This window comes from Cylas formicarius, unplaced genomic scaffold (genome assembly GCF_029955315.1).
Source record: "Cylas formicarius isolate icCylForm1 unplaced genomic scaffold, icCylForm1.1 PGA_scaffold_57__1_contigs__length_13376, whole genome shotgun sequence".
NCBI lineage: Eukaryota > Metazoa > Arthropoda > Insecta > Coleoptera > Brentidae > Cylas > Cylas formicarius.
In genome coordinates, this window is record NW_026844338.1 from 1,192 (window position 1) to 12,186 (window position 10,995).

Below are 10,995 nucleotides of genomic sequence, written 5' to 3' on the forward strand. Positions count from 1 at the left end.
GATATATATTAGGTATAGATATTATATCTTTTTGTCTTAGATTATTAAGTATTTGAATTGGTTCTTTAATAATCATAGCTTCTGAAAATTTATATAGAAAAAATAAATATAGAGATCTTTTTTTATTTTTAATTTGTTTATTAATAATTTTTTTATTATTATCATTTATATCAATAGATTTATTTATATTTTATTTATTTTTTGAAGCTAGATTAATTCCAATTTTAATTTTAATTATTGGATGGGGTAGACAACCAGAACGTTTAGATGCTGGATTTTATTTGTTAATATATACATTATTTGGATCATTCCCATTATTATTAGGTATTTTTTTTATTTTTTATATATATGGAAGATTAACTTTTTTTAATTTAGAAATTTCTTTTAGATTAATTTTATATTTAAGTATAGTGTTAGTATTTTTAATTAAAATACCGATATATTTTTTTCATTTATGGTTATTAAAGGCTCATGTAGAGGCCCCAATTTCTGGATCAATAGTATTAGCTGGCGTTTTATTAAAATTAGGAGGATATGGGCTTATTCGAGTAATAATTATATTTTTAGATTTTAAATTTATAAATTTATTAATTATAAATATTTCATTGTTCGGAGCTGTAGTTATTTCTATAATTTGTTTACGTCAAAGAGATATAAAATTATTAATTGCTTATTCTTCTGTTTCTCATATGGGTTTAGCTTTAGCTGGAATTATAAGGTTAAGTTATATAGGTATAATTGGGGCTTTAATTATAATAATTGCCCATGGTTTATGTTCTTCTGGTTTATTTAGTATTGCAAATATAATATATGAACGAACAATAAGACGAAGAATTTATTTAAGAAAAGGATTTTTAAATATTATACCTTCTTTAAGCTTATGAATATTTTTATTATGTTCTTCAAATATAGCAGCCCCCCCCTCAATAAATTTATTAGGTGAGATTTTTTTAATTAATAGTTTAGTCAGATTTAGAAATTTGAATATATTATTTTTATTTTTAACTACATTTTTTAGAGGGGCTTATTCATTATATTTATATTCTTTTTCTCAGCATGGAAAATTTAGTTCTTATATTTTTAGATTTATAAATATAAATATTCGTGAACATTTTTTATTATTATTACATTGAATACCTTTAAATATATTGTTATTAATTAGAAATTTATTAATTTATAATTTTTAATAAACTTAAATATTTTATATAAATAAAATATTAATTTGTGGAATTAAAGAAATGGAAACATTTTAAGTAATAAAAATTTGTAAAATTTATTCATTTTGGATTTTGATTTTTTCTGTATTATTAATTTTAATTAGTATAAATTTATTAATTAAGGATAAAGTTTATTTGTTAGAGTATGAATTATTAAATTTTAATTCCGTTTCTTTAATTTTTTCTTTATTAATTGATTGAATATCTTGTATATTTATAGGATATGTATTATTTATTTCCAGAATGGTAATTTTATATAGAGAAGATTATATAAAAGGAGATTTAAATATTTCTCGATTTATCATATTAATTTTGCTGTTTGTTATTTCTATATTATTATTAATTATTAGCCCAAATTTAGTGTCAATTTTATTAGGATGAGATGGCTTGGGCTTAGTGTCTTATTTATTAGTAATTTATTATCAAAATGTTAAATCTTATAATGCAGGTATGTTAACAGCTTTGTCTAATCGTATCGGAGATGCGGCTTTATTATTATCAATTTCTTGAATAATAAATTATGGTAGTTGATCTTATATTTATTATTTAAATTTTATAAAAAGAGATTTTTCTATACAGGTATTAGTATTATTTATTGTTTTAGCTGCATTTACTAAAAGAGCTCAAATTCCTTTTTCTTCATGATTGCCAGCAGCTATAGCTGCCCCAACTCCCATTTCTTCATTAGTTCATTCATCTACTTTAGTAACTGCAGGAGTTTATTTATTAATTCGATTTCAAGAAGCTTTTAGTAGAAGATTAATATTTTTAATATTATTTTTAAGAATAATAACTATATTAATATCTGGTATTGCAGCTAATTTTGAGAATGATTTAAAAAAAATTATTGCTTTATCAACATTAAGGCAGTTAGGATTTATGATAAGAATTTTATTTTTAGGTAGAGTAGATTTAGCTTTTTTCCATTTATTAATTCATGCTTTATTTAAAGCTTTAATGTTTATATGTGCAGGAATTATTATTCATAATTTTAGAGGATGTCAGGATATTCGTTATATAGGAAGATTAATTAATCAAATACCGGTTATTTCTAGAATTTTTTTTTTTAGAAATATAGCCTTATGCGGGATACCATTTTTATCGGGATTTTATTCTAAGGACTTAATTCTAGAAAGAATAAGAATAGGATATATAAATATATTTATATTTTTTATTTTTTATTTATCTATTGGTTTGACAGTAATATATACTTTTCGATTAATTAATTATTTAGTTTTAGGTGATTATAATTATTATAGTTTATGTTCTATTCAAGAAAGAAATAATTTGATAATAAAGAGATTATTTGGATTATTAATTTTTATCGTTATTAGAGGGAGGATGTTTTCTTGAATTATTTTTATTTATCCTATATATTTTTTTTTACCTTTAATAATGAAATTACTATCCTTTTTAATAATTTTATTAGGGATTTATTTAGGTTTTAAGTTATCAAAAATAAGAATTAATATAAAAATTAAATCTCTAAGGTTTCTTAATTTAGTGAAGTTTCAATCTTTTATATGAAATATACCAATTTTATCAACTTATGGGCTGAATCATTTAGTATTAAATTTAGGTCAAAAATTAAATTATTTAGATCAAGGATGAATGGAGTATTATGGAAGAAAAAAATTATTTTTTTTATTAATTAATTCTTCTAAGGGATTACAAAAGATTTTTATAGATAAATTTAAAATTTTATTATTTTTATTTTTAATTCTTATTTTTACTTTTATTTTAATTATTTAATTTAATAATTTAAATAGCTTATATAATAGAGCATAGTATTGAAGATACTAAGGAAATAATTTTATTTTTAAATAATAAATTTATAGATAAATATATCAATTTTACAGTGAAAATGTAATGTTTTAAATTAAACTATATAAATATTTCTATGTATATATATATATATATATATATATAGAAATATAAACGCACTTAGCGCTTTGAACCTATGTTAGAAGCATAGTTTAAAGAATATTTCTTTAATTGGAGAAAACTCAATTTTATCATTAACAGTGATAGACCTCTATTTTGGTTTCAATTAAAGTAAGGATTATTCATCTAAATTTTAGGTCGAAACTAAAGGCAATTTTTTGCTTCATACTATTTTATAAGATAAATTTATGGAATATCTTTTAAATGCAAATTAAATGTTTTTCTTAAACTATTATCCTTTAGTTTGATCATTCTAATGCCCCTAATTTCCATTCGTGAAATAACCCCAGTAAAAGAATAATTAAAAAAAAACTAATAGAGTAAAATAATCTAAAAATATTTGAAAATTTTAATGAGAAAATAATTGGTAAGAGTAATGTTAATTCAATATCAAAAATTAAAAAAATTAGAGCAATTAAGAAGAAATGTAATGAAAATGGTATACGAGAATTATTTTTTGGATCAAATCCACACTCATAGGGCCTACTTTTCTCACGATCGATTAATGTTTTTATAGATAAAAAATTAATTAAGATTATTAATATTAAAATAACGATTATAATTATTAATGATAGATAAAAAATTATTATTATTATTTATACTAAAAATTTAGATTTTTTGATTGGAAGTCAAATATAATAATTTATATTATATAAATAAAATTATCTTCTTCATCAGTAAATAGATAAATATAAAAATAATCATACTACATCTACAAAGTGTCAATATCATGCGGCAGCTTCAAATCCAAAGTGATGAATTGAAGAAAAATGCCTAATAAATAGACGAATTATTATAATTAAGAGAAATGTAGTACCAACAATAACATGAAATCCATGAAATCCAGTTGCTATAAAAAAACAAGTTCCATAAATAGAATCTGAAATTGAAAACGAAGCTTCATAATATTCAAGAGCTTGAAGTAGAGTAAAGTAGATCCCTAGGCCAATAGTTCATATAAGTCTTTGAAGTGCTTGAGAATAGTTATTTTCTATTAATCTATGATGAGCCCAAGTTACTGTAATACCTGAAGATAACAAAATTAATGTATTTAATAAGGGGATATTTATAGGATTAAAAGTATTAATTGATTTAGGGGGTCATATTATTGCCAATTCAATATTAGGAGAAAGACTATTATGGAAAAATCTTCAAAAAAATGAAATAAAAAATAAAATTTCAGATGTAATAAATAAAATTATCCCTCATCGGAGCCCGGATGAAACTTTTAGAGAATGCAATCCTTGGAGGGTTCTTTCTCGTGTAATATCTCGTCATCATTGAAATAAAATTAATAGTATAGAAATTAATCTAAAAATCAATAGATCAATTTGATATAAGTGGAATCAAGAAATAAGCCCTATTAATAGATTTAATAAATTAAAAGAAATTAATAGTGGTCAAGGCCTTGGATTTACTAAATGAAAAGGATGATTTTGAGTTGTCATTAATGAATTTCTCTAGCATAAAGAGTAATAAGAATAGAAAATACATATGCTTGGATTAAGCTCACTGCAGATTCTAAAATTAGTAATAAAATTTGAATAAAAATCAAAACATTAATTGTTAGAAAATTTATATATTGACCTATATTTCCTAATAAGGTTAATAATAAATGGCCGGCAATTATATTAGCCGTTAAACGAATGGCTAATGTTATTGGGCGAATTAAATTTCTAATTAATTCAACAATTACTAAAAATGGCAATAAGAGAGCAGGGGCTCCCATGGGCACTAAATGAGCTAATATATTTATTGTATTAAAGGTAATGCCAAAGATTATAAAAGTTAGTCATAATCTTAAACTTAAACTTAAAGTAATAGGTATATGGCTGGTTCTAGTAAAAATGTAAGGGAATAATCCTATGAAATTATTTAGTATAATAAAAATAAAAATTCTTAATAAAATTAATGTTGATCTTTTTATATTTTGAGGAAGCAGGATTTTTAATTCTTTATGAATTCTTCTAGTAAGAATAATTCAAGATATATTATAACGAGAAGGAATAAATCAGAAAAAAGATGGTAATAGAATCAAACTTAATATAATTCTTAGCCAATTTAAGTTAAATAAATTTGTAGAAGGATCAAATGAAGAAAATAAATTTATTATCATTTTCAGTAAGTTTTAGGTAAATTTAAATTTTTAAAATAAATTTTATTATTAATTTTAGGCAAATAAATATAATAAGTTAAAATAATAATAATAATAAAAATTCTAATTGTGTAAATATATAAAAATGATCAACTTAAAGGAGCTATTTGTGGTATTAAAAACTAACGGGGCGCAGATATTTTTAACTTGACAAGTTAATGTTTTATAATAAAACTAAGTTTTTCATTAGAAGTAATTTTTTAGTTTACTATAAATTGATTTAAGAGATCAATGCTTAAAATTTCAGCCATCTAATGTTAATTATTTTTTAATCATTTAAGAAAAAAATTAGAAGAGATTCTTTCTACTACAATAGGTATAAACCTATGATTGGAACCGCAAATTTCGGAGCATTGACCAAAGAAAATTCCGGTTCGATTAATAAATATATTTGCTTGATTAAGACGTCCAGGAGTTGCATCAATTTTTAGCCCAGCTGAAGGTAAAGCTCATGAATGGATGACATCTTCTGAAGTAATTAATAGGCGAATGTAAGTGTTAAAAGGAATTACTATTCGATTATCAACATCTAATAATCGAAAGTTGAAGTTATTTTGTGGAATTATATAAGAGTCATAATTGAAATTTTGTAAATCTGAATATTCATATGTTCAGTATCATTGATGTCCGATAATTTTAATAGAAAGGGCAGGTTTATTTAGTTCATCTATAATATATAATAATCGCAGAGATGGCAAAGCAATTATAATTAAAATTATAATGGGTATAATAGTTCAAATTAGTTCTATAGTTTGGTTTTGTAAAAAGAATCGATGGTTAAATTTATTTAATAAGTAAGATAATATAATTTGACTAATTAAAATTGTAATGATAATTAAAATTATTAATCTATGATCATGGAAAAAAATTAATTGTTCTATTAAGGGTGAAGTACTGTCCTGTAATGTTAATGTTTTTCAAGTAGACAATTCTAAAAAAAGATAAACTTTATATTAAGAGCTTAAATCTTATGCACTATTCTGCCATTTTAGAATTTAGTAATTAAAGGGATTTCATTAAATCTATGTTCAGCGAGTGGAAGTGATCTTAATCATTCAATTGAAGAGGAAAAATTTAAAGTAGTTAATGTTTGTCGGCTAAGAATTAAACTTTCTCAAATAATATAAATAAAGAATATTAATCTTAGTGTAGAGATTAATCTACCGATTGAAGAAATGATATTTCATTTAGTAAAAGAATCTGGATAATCGGAATAACGGCGAGGTATTCCTCTTAATCCTAGAAAATGTTGAGGGAAGAAAGTTAAATTTACTCCAATAAATGTTACAATAAAATGTCTTTTTAAAAGTTTATTATTGAGAGTTAACCCAGTAAATAACGGGTATCAGTGAATAAATCCTGCAATAATTGCAAATACTGCCCCTATTGATAAAACATAATGAAAGTGGGCAACAACATAGTATGTATCATGAAGAATAATATCAATAGATGAGTTAGCTAGGACTACTCCAGTTAATCCGCCAATAGTAAATAAAAAAATGAAACCTAATGATCAAAGTGTAGTTGGTTCAAAATTTAATTTAGTTCCATAAAGTGTAGCTAATCATCTAAAAATTTTAATACCGGTTGGAATAGCAATAATTATAGTGGCAGAAGTAAAGTAGGCCCGAGTATCAACATCTATTCCGATAGTAAATATATGATGAGCCCAAACTAAAAATCCTAAAAGACCAATAGCTAATATTGCATAAATTATACCTAAAGTTCCAAAAGTTTCTTTTTTATTTCTTTCTTGAGAGACAATATGAGAAATTATTCCAAATCCTGGAAGAATTAAAATATAAACTTCGGGGTGTCCAAAAAATCAAAATAAATGTTGATATAAAATAGGGTCCCCCCCTCCGGCTGGATCGAAGAATGAGGTATTAATATTTCGATCAGTTAATAATATAGTAATAGCTCCCGCAAGTACGGGAAGAGAAAGAAGAAGTAATAGAGCAGTAATACCGACAGCTCAAGAAAAAAGTGAAATTTGATCTATGGGTATATTATGAGGCCGTATATTAATAATTGTGGAAATAAAATTTGTTGCCCCTATAATTGAAGAGATTCCCGCTAAATGTAAGCTAAAAATTGCTAAGTCAACTGAACTTCCTCTATGAGCAATATTAGATGCTAGTGGAGGATAAACGGTTCATCCTGTTCCAGCGCCTTTTTCAATAATTCTTCTAATTAATAGAAAAGTTAAAGATGGCGGTAAAAGTCAAAAACTTATATTATTTATACGGGGAAAAGCTATATCAGGAGCACCGAGTATTAGAGGAACTAATCAATTGCCAAATCCTCCAATTATGATAGGTATAACTATAAAAAAAATTATAATAAATGCATGGGCTGTAACTATTACATTAAAAATTTGATCATCACCAATTAATGATTGAGGATTTCTTAGTTCAATTCGAATGATAAAACTTAGAGAAGTGCCCACTAATCCAGATCAAAGCCCTAAAATAAAATATAGTGTACCAATATCTTTGTGATTAGTAGAGTAAAGTCATTTATTCGGTAAATTTAATAAAGTGGCTGAAATTTTAGGCGATGAATTGTAAATTCATTTATAAATATAAATATATTTCTTTATTAAACTATATAGTCTATAGGAATAGGATTTTAAGATGCAAGCTTAAAGGAAATTTAAATTGGTTTATAGTTTAAGAATTAGGAATAAATTCTATTGTTAACTTTGAAGGTTAAAAGTTTTTTTAACTTAAATTCTTTTTTAAAAAAATAAAATTAAAAAAATTATAAGTCCTATAAATGAGATTATATTAGTTAAATAAATAAATAGATTTAACTTAAAAATATTTTTAGAGTGGGAAATTATTTCTGTATGATTAATTATTAATATAGGAAGTGCGATTCGAATATATATGAAAATTATAATTAAAGTTGAGATTAATATTAATAATCTTAATATAAAAAAGTTATTATTAATTAATTTATTGATAATTAATCATTTAGGTAGAAATCTAAAGAAAGGCGGTAATCCTCTTATAGATAAAAAATTAAGAGAAAAAATGAATTTAAAATATTTAAATTCATTTAGAGAATAAAATAATTGTGTTAAAGAATAGATTTTATTAACATTTAAAATTATAATAATATTGATTGATAGGATAAAATATATAATAAAATATATAATAAAAATTTGTATATTAATTAGTCTTGCAATTAATCAACTTATATGATTAATAGAAGAATAAGCTAGAATTTTTTGTAGATTAATTTGATTAAGTGATTGAATTCTCCCAACTATTGAAGATATAATAATAATGATAGAAATAAATAAGGTAATAGAGAAATTATAGGAAATTATAATTAAAGGAGCAATTTTTTGCCAAGTTATTAAAATTAAAGTGTTATTTCAATTTAATCCTATAATAATTTCCGGGAATCAAAAATGAAAAGGAGCGGCGCCTAATTTTATAAATAATGCACAATTTAATATAATTATTAGAATATTATTATTAAAAAATAAAGGATTAATATGTAAGTTAAGAATAATTCTAAACAGTAGAATATTTGAAGCTAAAGCTTGGATAATAAAATATTTTAATGCTCTTTCTGATGAAAAAATATTTTTAGAATTGATTATTAATGGAATAAATGATATTATATTAATTTCTAATCCTATTCATATTGAAAATCAAGAATAAGAAGAAATGACTAATAATGTTCTGAAAATTAATGTATTTAAAAATAATAATTTATAAAATTTAATAATTAAAAAGAGAGAATAATCTCATAATTGGGGTATGAGCCCAAGGGCTTAGCTTAGCCTATCTTTTTATATTTAAGTATAAGAGGTATAAAAGTTTTTGACACTTTAGGAAATAGTTTAATTCTATTAAATATAAGTATTAATTATTATTATATAAATAATTGTACTTAAAATATTTCCTTATTAATTATTATTATATAAATAATTGTACTTAAAATATTTCCTTATTAATTATTATTATATAAATAATTGTACTTAAAATATTTCCTTATTTATAATTATTATATAAATAATTGTATTTAAAATATTTCCTTATTAATTATTATTATATAAATAATTGTACTTAAAATATTTCCTTATTAATTATTATTATATAAATAATTGTACTTAAAATATTTCCTTATTAATTATTATTATATAAGTAATTGTACTTAAAATATTTCCTTATTTATAATTATTATATAGCGCTTAGGTTAAGATTCAGGTTCCTAGGCCAATATTCAACTCCTGATCAGTAGAGTTTTCAATTCAGCCTGGAACTTTTTCTAGCACCAAATCATTGCATAAGCGAGATTCTGCTACGAACTCAGGTCCCTAGGCCAATATTCAACTCCTGATCAGTAGAGTTTTCAATTCAGCCTGGAACTTTTTCTAGCACCAAATCATTGCATAAGCGAGATTCTGCTACGAACTCAGGTTCCTAGGCCAATATTCAACTCCTGATCAGTAGAGTTTTCAATTCAGCCTGGAACTTTTTCTAGCACCAAATCATTGCATAAGCGAGATTCTGCTACGAACTCAGGTCCCTAGGCCAATATTCAACTCCTGGTCGGTAGAGTTTTCAATTCAGCCTGGAACTTTTTCTAGCACCAAATCATTGCATAAGCGAGATTCTGCTACGAACTCAGGTCCCTAGGCCAATATTCAACTCCTGATCAGCAGAGTTTTCAATTCAGCCTGGAACTTTTTCTAGCACCAAATCATTGCATAAGCGAGATTCTGCTACGAACTCAGGTTCCTAGGCCAATATTCAACTCCTGATCAGTAGAGTTTTCAATTCAGCCTGGAACTTTTTCTAGCACCAAATCATTGCATAAGCGAGATTCTGCTACGAACTCAGGTCCCTAGGCCAATATTCAACTCCTGATCAGTAGAGTTTTCAATTCAGCCTGGAACTTTTTCTAGCACCAAATCATTGCATAAGCGAGATTCTGCTACGAACTCAGGTTCCTAGGCCAATATTCAACTCCTGGTCGGTAGAGTTTTCAATTCAGCCTGGAACTTTTTCTAGCACCAAATCATTGCATAAGCGAGATTCTGCTACGAACTCAGGTCCCTAGGCCAATATTCAACTCCTGATCAGCAGAGTTTTCAATTCAGCCTGGAACTTTTTCTAGCACTAAATCATTGCATAAGCGAGATTCTGCTACGAACTCAGGTTCCTAGGCCAATATTCAACTCCTGATCAGCAGAGTTTTCAATTCAGCCTGGAACTTTTTCTAGCACCAAATCATTGCATAAGCGAGATTCTGCTACGAACTCAGGTTCCTAGGCCAATATTCAACTCCTGATCAGTAGAGTTTTCAATTCAGCCTGGAACTTTTTCTAGCACTAAATCATTGCATAAGCGAGATTCTGCTACGAACTCAGGTTCCTAGGCCAATATTCAACTCCTGATCAGTAGAGTTTTCAATTCAGCCTGGAACTTTTTCTAGCACTAAATCATTGCATAAGCGAGATTCTGCTACGAACTCAGGTTCCTAGGCCAATATTCAACTCCTGATCAGCAGAGTTTTCAATTCAGCCTGGAACTTTTTCTAGCACCAAATCATTGCATAAGCGAGATTCTGCTACGAACTCAGGTTCCTAGGCCAATATTCAACTCCTGGTCGGTAGAGTTTTCAATTCAGCCTGGAACTTTTTCTAGCACCAAATCA

The 10,995-nt window shown here is 25.1% G+C and overlaps 1 pseudogene; it reads right to left on the minus strand.

The window, feature by feature from the left end:
• Positions 1-3,818: 3,818 nt before the first annotated feature.
• On the minus strand, positions 3,819-7,860 carry LOC132701651 (cytochrome c oxidase subunit 1-like; annotated as a pseudogene).
• Positions 7,861-10,995: the final 3,135 nt, after the last annotated feature.